At 31.2% G+C, this 14204-nt stretch overlaps 1 pseudogene; it reads right to left on the reverse strand.

Annotated features, from left to right (window-relative positions):
• Window positions 1–11538: 11538 nt before the first annotated feature.
• Window positions 11539–13437, reverse strand: LOC129898905 (uncharacterized; annotated as a pseudogene).
• Window positions 13438–14204: the final 767 nt, after the last annotated feature.

Consider the following 14204-nt stretch of genomic DNA (forward strand, 5'->3'; position numbering starts at 1 on the left):
AGTGGGCCCCACATGATAAGAATAATCCACTTTCTCCATAAGAAGAAAAAGATTTTTAGGCAACACGATTTTATTTTTAATTGTTATTCTTTCCGTTTTATTTTATGTAAAATTTGAAGAATTTGAATCGATATAAATAGTGCAATATAGTCCAAAACGATATAACTTAGGTGTTAAATGAGTGGGAAATATGCAAAATAACCTTAGGATTAATCTATTGGAAGTGACCTACGAACAGGACCTATGATCTGTAGGTCCTCCTGATATTCGTCAAAATTCCTCATTGAAAACATGACACAGAAATCAAACTACTGAAAATTGCCCTCGACCAGGTCTACGAGTCGTAGGTACCACTCTTTCTGCAGAACCTCCAAAACATAGTCTTTGAAACTCACCCTACAAGCCATTCTAAGACCCGTCAAACGTTCTACGGTCTGTAAGACCATTCACTTCGTCGATCGAAGTCCACAAATCATTCTTCTGAATCTCATCCTACGGCCTTTCTTACAGGTCGTAGCCCGTAGGTCCATCTACGAACTGTCCTATTGGTTCGTAGAAAAACTTCAAAGACTCGGTCAAACTTATTTCTATATTTAAAATAATATAACTTATTCAGTTTACACTTAGTGTGTTTTTGATGAAATTAATTTTACGTGAAAAATAAGTAATTTTTTGATATTTGATAAATAAATCAACATTATTAATTAACATGCATAATGATTGTCATAAACATGAAAAACTTATTAACTTATTTTTCTCATTTTACACTTAGTATGTCTTTAAATAAATGTGAACTATCATCTATAAGTAATTTAACATATTATTAATTATCATGCATGTTTGTCATACAAAAATAATACTCAGTATATATTAGGAAAATATTATATAAGCCAATGGTGGAAATTTTAAGATGAATATAAGTTGGGGAAAATCCTTTAGGCCCAAAATATTTGGCCCAAATTTGGCCAAAATTCTAAAAAGATTTATTCACACTATAAACTAGTTTCTTTTTGGACATTTTTGCCCTTTAACTTAAAAATTTAATATATTCTTCAATCATATTTCCAATACATTGAAAATGATTAATGAAATTAATTATTGATGATTCCATAATCAAACATGGGAAAGGAACCCAAAGTCCACTAAAGAAAACATAAGTCTCGTCATTCTTCTCTATTAAAAATGTGACGTTTCAGTAAAAATGTTTTCAGAATCTGCAAAAAAAAAATGTTTTACAAATTATGTTTTACAAAAAAAAATAATTAAAAATGTGACGTTTTAGTAAAAATGTGATTTTTTTAAAATATTAAAACATCACATTAACCTCACAAAAATTTAGCCCAAACATAATAATTATTAAAAATGTGACGTTTTAGTAACAAAAAATTGTTTTACAAATTATGTTTTACCAAAAAAAAATTATGTTTAAAAATCCAATTCACTTTAATCATCCACATCTAGGTGCCGTTTAGTCATAAATATTCCCAAATAAATTTGAAAAAATATAAATGGAAAATGGTGTTTGACTAGGTTTAAATTGTTTTGAATTGTCGCCATTATAATGTTTTTCAAATTATGTTAAAAAATTATTTAATTATTGAGTTGAATTTTATTTAAACTTATTAATTAAAAAAAGTACTTAATTAAAAGTCTTTTTGTAACAAATATAATGAATGCTTCACAATTTATCAAATGAGGTGAAATGTTTGTACGATCAATACTAATGTCTGACTCTATTCGACTCATCGAATATATGCATGATTTCTATAATTATCGACATTTATCAAGTCGATCTGTAGGGGCTTATAGTTTAATTGGTTGACAATGTGTTTTGAGATTTCATTTTTGAAATCTTTTACAAATTATGTTTGAATATTATTAAATTATATAGTTTTATTTATTCAATCATAATAATTAAAAAAATCACTTAATTGGAGGTCATTTTAATAACAAATATAAGTAATGATTCACAATTTATCAAATGGGGATAATATAGGATCGAGATAAGACTTTGTAGATCAATACTATTAATGTCTAACTCTCTTTGGTTCGATACATTTGAACTTTATGCATGATTTCCATAATTATCGACATTTACTAGGGCTAATGTGTTTTGAGTTGTCGCTATCCCAATATTTTATAAGTTATGTTTAATTTTTTTAATTATATAGTTTGATTTTATTTAAACATAAAAATTAAAAAAATTACATAATTGGAGGTCATTTTAGTAACAAATATAAGTAATGATTCACAATTTATTCAATCACGGTAATATAGGAGCGAAAGACTTGTACGATCAACATTAATGTCGAACTCTCTTTTGTTCGAAACATATGAACGATATGCATGATTTTTATAATTATCAACGTTAGGTCTAAAGTGTTTTGAGTTGTCGTTTCCAATATTTTACAAATTATGTTTAAAAATTATTAAATTATATAGTTTAATTTTATTCAAACATAATAATTAAAATAATTACTTAATTAAGGTAATTTTAGTAACAAGTATAAATAATGATTCACAATTTATCAAATCGACGTAACATATTGAATAAGACTTGTACAATCAATACTATTAATGTCTAATTCTCTTTGGTTTGACACATTCGAAGTATATGCATGATTTCTATAATTGTCGACGTTCACTAGATTTAATGTGTGTTTGAGTTGTCGTTATTCCAATGTTTTACAAAATTATGTTTAAAAATTAATTAATTATATATTTTAATTTTCTTTAAACACGATAACTAAATAATATTTTAGTAACAAATATAAGTAATGATTCACAAGTTATCAAATCTGCGTAACATAGGGGATAAGACTTGTACGATCAATACTATTGATGCCTGTCTCTCTTTGGTTCGACACATTCGAACTTTATGCATGATTTCTATAATTATCGACATTTAACAGGTTTAATGTGTTTTGAGTTTTCGTTATCCCAATATTTTTAAAATTATGTTTAAACATTATTTGATTATTAATTTAATTTCATTTAAACAATAATTTAAAAAATTACTTAATTGTAGGTTATTTTAGTAAAAATATAAGTAATGATTCACAATTTATCAAATCGACGTAATATAGGAGAGAAAGACTTGTACAATCAACACTAATGTCCAACTTTCTTTGGTTAGACACATATGAACTATATGCATGATTTTTATAATTATCAACTTGTATCATGTCTAAAGTGTTTTGAGTTGTTGTTATTGCAATGTTTTACAAATTATGTTTAGAAATTATTTAACTATATAATTTAATTTTATTTAAATATAATAATTTAAAAAATCATTTAAAGTCCTTGGTGGAATTAATTGATTGCCACTGAATTCAATATCGTTATATGCTTTATGGACATTTACAAAAAGTGCTAATTGTCACAAAAATATATATTTAACGGTAATTAAGTTATTGTCGTTAATTAATTGCCAATAAAAATTATTTTGATGTAGTGTATAGAGAGTCCGTAATTTTGTTTTTGCTAACATAAAGTGTTGAGAGAATCCAATTTAAATTGAAACAAAAGTGACTAATAAAAAATTAATTAGGTGAAAGAGATCGAGTCATATGAGGCAATGAGTTAAGCATGCATGTTAATGGTCTATTTTTTCTTTTTGTAATAATTCAAGCTTATCTAGTGATCCTTGAGATCTATTAGACACCATAATGTTCACCTAACTCCATAATTTTGTTCATGAATAAAAAAATATATATATCAATGATACATTGTCATGTCTTCTTTGGCACTAGCTAGTATTATTATTTGGAGAATCAATTATATTCTTATTACATTCTTTTTCAATGTAGATATATGCCTTAGAAAATAATTTTATTTTTTTTCTCATAAATTTTGGGAAAAAATCACTTCTTCCTTGAAGATCTAAGAAAGAGTCTATTCATGTGTTGATTCTCGAATGACAACGACTCTTTCTTTCTAGTAGCAAGCGAGGCAAAAAAGACTGCTAACGCTTCTAACATTTTTCTCTTTGAGTTGGCGTATTAGAAAGAAAAAATGAGTGAGCATGCTTAATGTCTATCATTTTTTTTAAATTATCGGTACTGGCATAGAGTGAGACTCTAGTCCATAGCTTTACTTACTAAATTATATGTCATTATCTTCTCTCTCATTACCTTAAAGTTCAATGAGAAGCATAGAAGAAAGATTATACCTACCAATCCAATAAGTAGATAGACTAGAAGAGAAGGTTTGGAACAAGGAATTGACTGAGAATGCCAACGGCAAGAAAAGAGAAGAGAGAAAGCAAGTCGGATACTTCTAACTTTATTTATCGGAAAAAATGCCTGCCTTTGAATTCTGCAATGAGAGTGAGCTTGCTTCTTTTTTTTGGTAATTAAGTATTGTTTATTAATCACCAAAGTAGGGAATTACATATCAATAGCTTGCTACACCTCATCAAGCTATATCTCAAAATAAGAAAATACAATTACGAGCTACCTAAGACTATTGTTGTTGGAAATACATAGCTATGAATGATAGATTGCAGTTGGGTTGGAGCCCTAACACATACCACATATACAATCTCCTTTGCTATTGCTTCGTGTGTGTGATTCTTCTTCTCAAATATTCTACTATTCCTTTCCTTCCACATTGCATGTATACTTTCGGGTATACCATTTTGAATAATTGAGCTTGAGGAGTCTTGCCTTTGGATAGTTTAATAACCCATTGCAAATGGTGTTCCCAATTGATCAAATCATATTGCGTTCTTTGCATCAATTTCAACACTTTATCCCATACAACTTTTGTGAAAGAGCACTGAAAAAACAAGTGTTCTCTAGTCTCATTATGTAGTTGACATAGGCTGCACTTCTCCTCTATCTCCAACCCCCATTTCAGGAGTCTGTCAACCGTTAATAGCTTTCCTTGTAATTGCAACCATGTAGTAAATCTTGCCTGTGGTCTTGCATGGTTGGAATACATTAAATCTTTCACTACTACCTTCGGGTGATCTCCTGAGCTTGCTTCTTCAGTGTCATATTCTTAGTCTAGGAATACACTAGTAAGTTGTAGCGAAATCACTGAAAATTCACTTCTGCACACTTGCACCACCTAAACAACACTTTGCTTTGCTTCCGTTGGCGATAAATTTTGGGAATAGATTTTCAAAAATAATTTTATATATATATAGTTTATGAAATTTTTGAAATTTATCTTTTAAAAAAATTCAAATTTATATAGTTGTATAATATATATTTCATGCATTTTTATCTCACAAATAATTTTACCTCTACAAATAACAGTTGTCTTTTAAAAGTTATGTTTGTTTTTAATTTTGTTCTTCCTCCTTTTGCATTTTTCAATTGTCTTGATCTATTTTTTATCTTGTTTTTTGGATTAAAAACTTTCAACTTATTGACGAGAGTTTAATTCTCAATTTTATAATTTTCTCTCACATTTCAACTTCCCCTAATCCTAATTAGACCACAAAAAGAAAATATTTGTAACATTATATTCCTTTTATCCATTTTGGTTCAGAATAAGTATTGCTTTAAGAAATTAAGAAAGCATTAAAAAAATTATTAATATTGTTGGAAGCCAACTATTTTTTTTTATTTTTTTGCAAATTGTTTGATTGTCCTTCTTTTATGATGATATTTTCTTCTTTTTATTTTGTCATAGAATTTTTTTTAATATTCAAAAATAATTTGATTTTAAATTTTCTATATCATCCTTCATGAGATGATTATCATTACATGATCATAAATGAATTATTTTAAAATACATGTTCCAGAATTTTCTTTGTTAAATTTTACTCCCAGCTATATATTATCACATAAATTAAATTTTTTTTAGTAATTATAAGTTTCTCAAAAACATCAACAATGAGTAAAGTGTATAAACCAATTTTGAGGTTTTCAAACTAAAAGTATATTTTTACACATAAATTCCTATTTCTATTTTTTACTTTAATTGAAAAAGAATAAAATGTATAAAACCTAAAGAGTTTTAATACAACAACATGGATTTTTTTTCCTTTAATATTGAAGACTAAAGAGATATATGTGCATGTAAGTAATTTCTGTTAGTAAACTATATTGTAAAATATTAAAACAGTAACAATAATCTCTGAAAATAAAAGACTGAAACTGGACAGAAACTGAAAATAAGAACAATATAAGAAAAACAATCGAGCCCACTGAATGCACAGTGTGTCCTTAAGGAAATTATTTCCCTCAACGTACCCAAGATTTTGGAATCTTTCCTCCCAGGATAGAACAATTTACTCACCAGAATAGCGGTACAACAAATTATGATAACTGCGAACCACTCGAAGGCAGTATAACACACGAGTTTTAGGAAGTGCACAGAAGAAAAAGAAGAAGATTGTTTTTCAGAAATTTTCGTATGGAGACGACGATGACGGTGCGAGGGAAGACCTTCTTCTTGACCCTTTAGCAGCATGAAAGAGTGCTTCTACCTTTAAGTAGTAGACTTTTTCTTTCCACCACCTATGTGGAACAAATGCTTATTTCATAAAGCAAGAGGGAACAACTCATTTTTCTCTCTACTTCTTTTCCCTCCATTTCCCATTCAACCTATCAATTAAACCCAACAATCCCCCACATGAATGGGAAATGACTATAAGATAAAGGAATGCACGGATAAATGTGTGATATACAAGTGAAGATTAATTGCATCTGGATAAGTAGGTTTTCCCTTTGAACTTTCCATAGTGAACTTATATAGGATATACTCGATCAATCGGTAGATGCGATATCTTTGAACCGTTGAACTTTATTGTATAACTAGACAATATAAGTCACACAATTAATCCTAAACCATCTATGGTTCTCACGGTTGTGTTCGTTTCATCCATGAACACCGCCTCATTTCGTGAATGCATAGAGAATGGGCATTTACCGTCATTCCCCTTGAAGCGGCTTATACTTCACACTCGCATAGGTGATTTCTAAACGTGTAGTCCTATAGACACACTATCTAGTCATTTTCTGTCAGACTTAGATAATCATTAAAAAATGTTAATGCTTTATTAACTTAGTAAAAAGCCTTAAGGTTTTATCCTTGTTTCAGAATATTGTCATCATCATGAGAATGAGTTGAGTTATTTGACAATGTTGAACCCCATTCATAACTTTGTTTGATCTCTTTGAACCTAGTTCTTGGGATCTCCAGTTTACTAGGTAGAGTTACCACCATGATGACTTGTCTTAGGCCCTAACCCAATTTCCCTCGATAATCTTTCAACAACCTCTCTAGATAGGCCTTTTGTTAGTGGATACGATACATTATCTCTTGAGTTTACGTACTCAATAGTGATAACACCACTAGAGAGTAGTTATCTAACAGTATTGTTTCGCCGTAGAATGTGACACGATTTTCCGTTATACATAACGCTTCCTGCCCTACCTATTGCCGCTTGGCTATCACAATATATACATATAGGTGCCAAAGGTTTGGAAAAAAATGGAATATCTTCCAAAACATTTCAGAGCCATTTAGTTTTTTCACCGACCTTGTCTAAAGCTATAAATTCAAATTCCATTGTAGAACAGGCGATGCATGTCTGTTTTGATGATTCCAAGACACTTCTCCTCTACCAACAGTGAAAACATATCCACTCGTGGATTTAACTTTAGATGATCTGGTAATCCAGTTTGCATCACTATATCCCTCAATTATTATGGGATATTTATTATAATGCAAAGCATAGTTTTGGGTGTGTTTCAAACACCCCAATACTCATTTCATTGCCATCCAATGAGTTTGATTGGGATTATTCATAAATCGACTCAGCTTGCTAATAGCACATGCTATATCTGGTCGTGTACAATTCATAATATCTATCAAACTTCCCAAAACTCATGCATAGGCCAATTGTGAGTCACTTTCACCTTCATTCTTTTGAAGTGCAAAGCTTACATCAATTGGAATCTTTGTAACATTGAAATTTAAATACTTGAACTTAACAAGTATATTTTCAATATAATGTGACTGTGATAATGCTAGACTTTGTGGAGTTTTATGAATCCTAATTTCTAAGATCAAATCAGCAATCCCTAAGTCTTTCATGTCAAATTTGGTAGCAAGCATACGCTTCGTAGCATTTACATCGATAATATCTCTTCTCATTATCAACATGTCATCAACATATAAACAAACAATGACTTCATGATTTGGAGTATTTTTAATGTAAACACATTTGTCACATTCATTAATCCTAAATTCATTTGCCAACATTGTTTGGTCAAATTTCGCATGTCATTATTTAGGTGCTTGTTTAAGTCCATAAAGTGACTTAACAAGTTTGCAGACTTTCCTTTCTTTACCAGGAACTACGAAACCCTCAAGTTGTTCCATGTAAATTTATTCCTCCAATTCTTCATTTAAAAAAGCCGTCTTGCCATCCATTTGATGGATTTCAAGACCATATACAGCTGTCAGTGCCACTAACACCCGAATAGATGTTATCCTTGTCGCTGGCGAATATGTGTCAAAGTGATCAAGGCCTTCTTTCTGTCTATATCCTTTGACTACAAGTCTTGCCTTATATTTGTCAATAGTGCCATCAACTTTCATTTTCCTTTTAAAAATCCATTTTGATCCTAAAGATTTATTTTCAGGAGGAAGATCAACCAATTCCCGTGTATGGTTGTTCAAAATTGATTGAATCTCACTATTGATTATTTTTTCTAAAATGTTATGTAATGACTCATTTTGTCATTTTGAGAACGAGTCATCTTCTCTTCATAAAAGACTTCTTCCGTACATTTAAATTAGAAATTTTGGACTATTCGATAACTTCATTTAATTAATTGATGGGTGATTTTAAATAATTAATTTAATTGATGGGATAAAGTGTTAATTTATCTAATACTTATATCACTTTTCTTATATTTAATAAAATAGGTTAGTAGGGTTTGTTATTTTAGTACATAATTAATAAGAAAAAGAAAAAAATAAAAAAAATTATAAAAGAAAATAAAAATAGAATAATATATATATATATATATATATATATATATATATATATATAAGATGTAAACGAGTATAACGTAGCGGCGGCAGAAAACTGGAAAACAAAAATATACGGAGGAAGAAAGAAAAGAAAGGGGAAAAGAAAAATAAAGGAGAAGAGAAAAATAAAGGAGAAGAGAAAAATAGGGATTTTCATTCCAAAGCGTCAAGGTAATTATTCTCATCCTTTCCATTAAATTTTCATGTGATTATGAACATATTTTTAGGGTATATTGGTGGAGAAATAACACTGAAATAAGAAAATATGATCCTAGGGTTTTTCACATAAAATCTTGATTTGGGGGTCGAATAACGATCCGTTTTAGCTGAAATTTAACATGTGAGTTTATTTTATCATGAGTGAACATAATCAAAAAGAAAATTTCATATTTGATTTCAATGACTTGGAATGACTTCTTGACCCAATTTTGATCCGAAAATAAATATAACAATATGAGTGTCATTGGATTCGTATTCTTATGAAGATTATGTATTTGAACATATTTTGATCGTTAGGAAGCATTACAAAAGTTTCAAGTTTTAAAGTGATTATTCAATTTAATTAAAGTTTAACCCTAGTTTTGATATTCAGCAAATATAGGAGTTGACATGTTAAGTGGCATCAAGATTAGGAACATGTTTATAGATTTGCTTAAATTTTTGGGTCTAGGCTAGACATATGCTAATAAGGGTGTTGTTAGTTTCGAAAATCTTATTGTGATTATTTATTTGACTAGATTATATTGATTTGGAGGCCCAACGAAAAGAGAAGGCTCAAGTCCTAGAGTGATTGCTTGATTAATTAAGACAAATAAATCTCTAAACCTCGGTTTAAGCTTATAGATGCTTGTATTTCCGTGTTATGCATACTGGAGAGTAATGAGAATTGGACTGGGTTATTGACTCTATGATTAGCTTTAAAAATGGAGATTAGGGGTATACAATGGTGATCTAATGACATGTTTTGGTGAAATTGATATGTTGTGATTATGGGTTTATTTTGGACATATAAAATGACTATGTTGATGTGAGATAGGAAAATTATTATTGTTGTCATGTTATTATCGTGAATTATATGAACATGAATTAATTGCATTAGTTCTGACATATTGTGTTGAGATTGAAAATGATATGAAATAAAAGGGGTCGGGCCACACGCTCCATAACAGGTATTATGAAACAAAAGGGTTGGGTCACATGCTCCGTGGCAGGTATTATGAAATAAAGGGGTCGGGCCATATGCTTCGTGGTAGGATATGTATATTAAGGGGATGATCCACACGCTCTGTGGTAGGTTACATGGATAAAAATGTCCCCCATGAGTTTTGAACTGTAATTCAGCGGATGTGTACCGATAGGACAGACATGAATCATCTCATTGCATTGCATCGCATTTTGTTGATATTTGTGAATTCATGTTTACCCATTTATTGCTCTGTATATGCTGAACTTGACTTTATATGATTCATTGATGAGACTATTGATGAGTATTCGTGGATTGTATTACTGTTATTATTGTACGAGTATAGAGTTGGGCTGATTTTATGCAGGTTGTAGTTAATGAGGGTTGGTTGGGAGGACATGAGTACTTGTATCTATTGAGCTTTGCTTAGTTTTAGTTGTCCACTTGCTGAGTACCGTGTTGTTTGGTACTCACCCCTTACTTCTACACTTGTGTAGGTTGTAAGCCCGAACTTGCTTGATCTCCTAGTATTTTCTACCAATTTGGAGGCTATCATCTCAAGTGTTGAGGTAACTGTTACATCCATCTAGCGGATACCTCTTACTCTTTTATTATGTTTTAGTCCTATTTTAGAGACAAAGACATTGTGACTGTATTTTCTTTTATACTCGGTAATGTATTAGTGGATTGTACACATGACAACCAATCTTGGGGGATTTTGAGTTTATTTTACGCATTTTTTCTTAAGTTAAATTTTAATTCCTTTCTTTTTCTTCCGCATCTACTTTTCATTGGGTATTGGGCTGACTTATCTCGGTGGGTTGAGATGAGTGCCATCACACCCGAATTTGGGTCATGACATGTTAAATCAGAAAAAGACATTGCATCTTTAAATGTTTGAGGCTCATTTTCAAGCAAGAATGTCACAAATCTGATCCAAAGGAAGTAGCTATCCTTTAACATTTGCTACGCCTTGGATCCTTTTTGGTTGGTTTACTTTTCTTTGGTTCTTCTCGCGGTCGCTTAGATCTTTCACTTGAGAACTCACATTCTGTTTTATACGGATAAATATTTTCAAAGAATTCAGTATTATCTGATTCAATTATGGTATTAACATGAATTTCGAGATTGTCCGATTTGTGAACCAAAAATCGACAAGCTTTGTTGTTTGTAGCATAGACAATAAAAACATAATACACGGTTTTTGGTCCGATTTTTACCCTTTTGGTCAAAGGAACTTGGACCTTTGCTAAACATCCCACACTTTGAAATATTTCAAGTTGAGGTTTCTTCCTTTCCATAGTTCATATGGAATATATTGTGTTTTGTTGTGGAGCACCCTGTTGAGTATTTGATTAGCTGTAAGGATAGCTTCCCCCCACAAGTTCTGTGGTAAATCGGAACTTATTAATAAAACATTCATCATTTCTTTTAATGTTCGATATTTTCTTTCCGCAATTCCATTTGATTGTGGTGTGTAGGGGGCAGTAATTTGATGAATAATTCCATATTCTAAATATATCTCTGTAAAAGGAGATTCGTATTCTCCACCCCTATCACTTCTAATCATTTTTATCTTTTTGTTCAATTGGTTTTCCACTTCGTTCTTGTATTGCTTAAATGCATCAATTGCTTTATCCTTACGATTAACCAAATACGTATAACAATATCTAGTGAAATCATCAATAAAAGTTATAAAATACTTTTCCCACCACGAGTTGGTGTTGACTTCATATCACAAATGTCTGTGTAAATCAATTCTAATGGACTGAAATTCCTTTCAATAGATTTATAAGGATTCTTAGCATACTTAGATTCAACACATACTTGAAATTTTGATTTATTACAATCAAAGTTAGCCAATACATTTAAGTTAATCGGTTTTCGCAAAGTTTTATGATTGACATGTCCTAAACGTGAATGCCATAAATTATTTGACTCAAGTAAGTAAGAAGAAGCTTGAACATTATTATCATCAACATCCATTACATTTAGTTTGAAAAGACTCTTGGTGAGATAGCCTTTTCCTAAATACATTTCATTCTTACTGACAACTACTTTGTCTGAAACTAGAACACACTTGAATCCATTCTTGATAAGAAGACTGGCAGAAACCAAGTTCTTTCGCATTTCTGGAACATGATTAACTTTGTTCAGCATCACCACCTTGTCGGATGTCAATTTTAGAAATACTCTGCAATATCCTTCAATCTTAGCCATTACAGAATTTTCCATATAGATAGTCGCATCAGGAGTAGCAGGGGAATAAGTAGCGAAGTCTTCTCAGACTGCACAAACATGCGACGTAGCTTTTGAATCAAGCCACCATTCTTTGGAATTTCCTACCAGGTTGCATACCGGTAGCATTGCACATAGATCATCCATGTCTTCTTTATTCTACACCATATTGGCTTGTCCCTTTCCATTGTCCTTTGGAGATGACAATTTGGGGCTTTGTGGCCAGCTTTCTCACAATTATAATAATTGCCCTTGAATTTTTTTTTGTTCTGCTCCTTATTCTTTCCAAAAGGTTTCTTCTTTTTCTTATTCTTTGGGGCAACATCTTCAACGATGTTCGCTCCCATAATCGTTGAATTTCCACACGACTTCTTTTTGGCTGTTTTATTATCTTCCTCAATCTTGAGACTAATTACAAGATCTTCCAACTTCATTTCGTTGCGCTTGTGCTTTAGATAATTTTTGAAATCTCTCTAAGAAGAAGACAACTTTTCTATCATTGCAGCCACTTGAAATGCTTCATTAACTACCATACCTTCAGTAATAAGTTCATGAAAAATAAGTTGTAGTTCTTGAACTTGGGTTCCAACGATTCTTCTATCTATCATTTTATAGTCTAGAAACTTAGCAACCATAAATTTTTTCAAGAATGCGTCTTCAGTCTTATACTTCTTCTCAAGTGCATTCCACAATTCTTTAGAAGTTTTCACACCACTATAGACATTGTACAAATCATCATCCAAAGCACTTAGAATGTAGCCCTTGCACAGAAAATCCGCGTGCGTCCATGCCTCAGTAATCATAAATGTTTCATTGGCCAGCATATCAACAGCAGGCACAGAAGGGTCTTCGTTGGTGAACTTCTGCACACCAAGAGTGGTAATACAAAAGAACACCATTTGCTGCCATCCTTTGAAGTTGGCTCTAGAATTTTTTTCTGATTTTTCCGCTAGTGGCACAGCAGTGCGGCTTGTTGCAGCAAAAGTCGCAGAAGTAGTAGCAGTTTCACTTGCCATTTCTTTTCAATGTCAAAATAGATAAACTATTTTAATACTTCAGAATGTCAAACTTTTTATAATAGCAACGATGAAGTTTTTATATTCTTCAAATCTTGTACAATTATGAACTTTAATATTCCAACGAAGTTTTTATACTCTTCAAGTCAGAATACCAAATTTCATATGGAGTGGAAAACCACACAGGTTTTAGTCTCCAAAACAGAATACAGTTTAATCAGAAACACAAAAACGATAGTAATTTTCTTAAAATTGTTAGTAAAATGTATTATAAAATATTAAAACAGTAACAATAATCTCTGAAAATGGAAAGAAACTGAAAATAAGAACAGTATAAGAACAAAAATCGAGCCCACTGAATGCAAAGTGTGTCTTTAAGGAAATTATTCCCCTCAATGTACCCGAGGTTTTGAAATCTTTCCTCCCAAGATAGAACAACTTACTCACCAGAATAGCGGTACAATAAATTATGGTGATTGTGAACCACTCGAAGGCAGTATAATACACGAGTTTTAGGAAGTGCAGAGAAGAAGAAGAAGATTGTTTTTCAGAAATTTTCGTATGAAGACGACGACGACGGCGTGAGGGGAGACCCTCTTCTTGACTCTTTAGCAACATGAATGGGTGATTCTACTTTTAAGTAGGAGATTTTTTCTTTCCACCACCTATGTGGGACAAATGCTTATTTCGTAAAGCAAGAGGGAATAGCTCTCTTTTCCCTTCACTTCTTTTCCCTCTATTTCCGATTCAACCTATCAATTAAACCC

This window comes from Solanum dulcamara, chromosome 8 (assembly GCF_947179165.1).
Source record: "Solanum dulcamara chromosome 8, daSolDulc1.2, whole genome shotgun sequence".
Classification (NCBI taxonomy): Eukaryota; Viridiplantae; Streptophyta; class Magnoliopsida; order Solanales; family Solanaceae; genus Solanum; species Solanum dulcamara.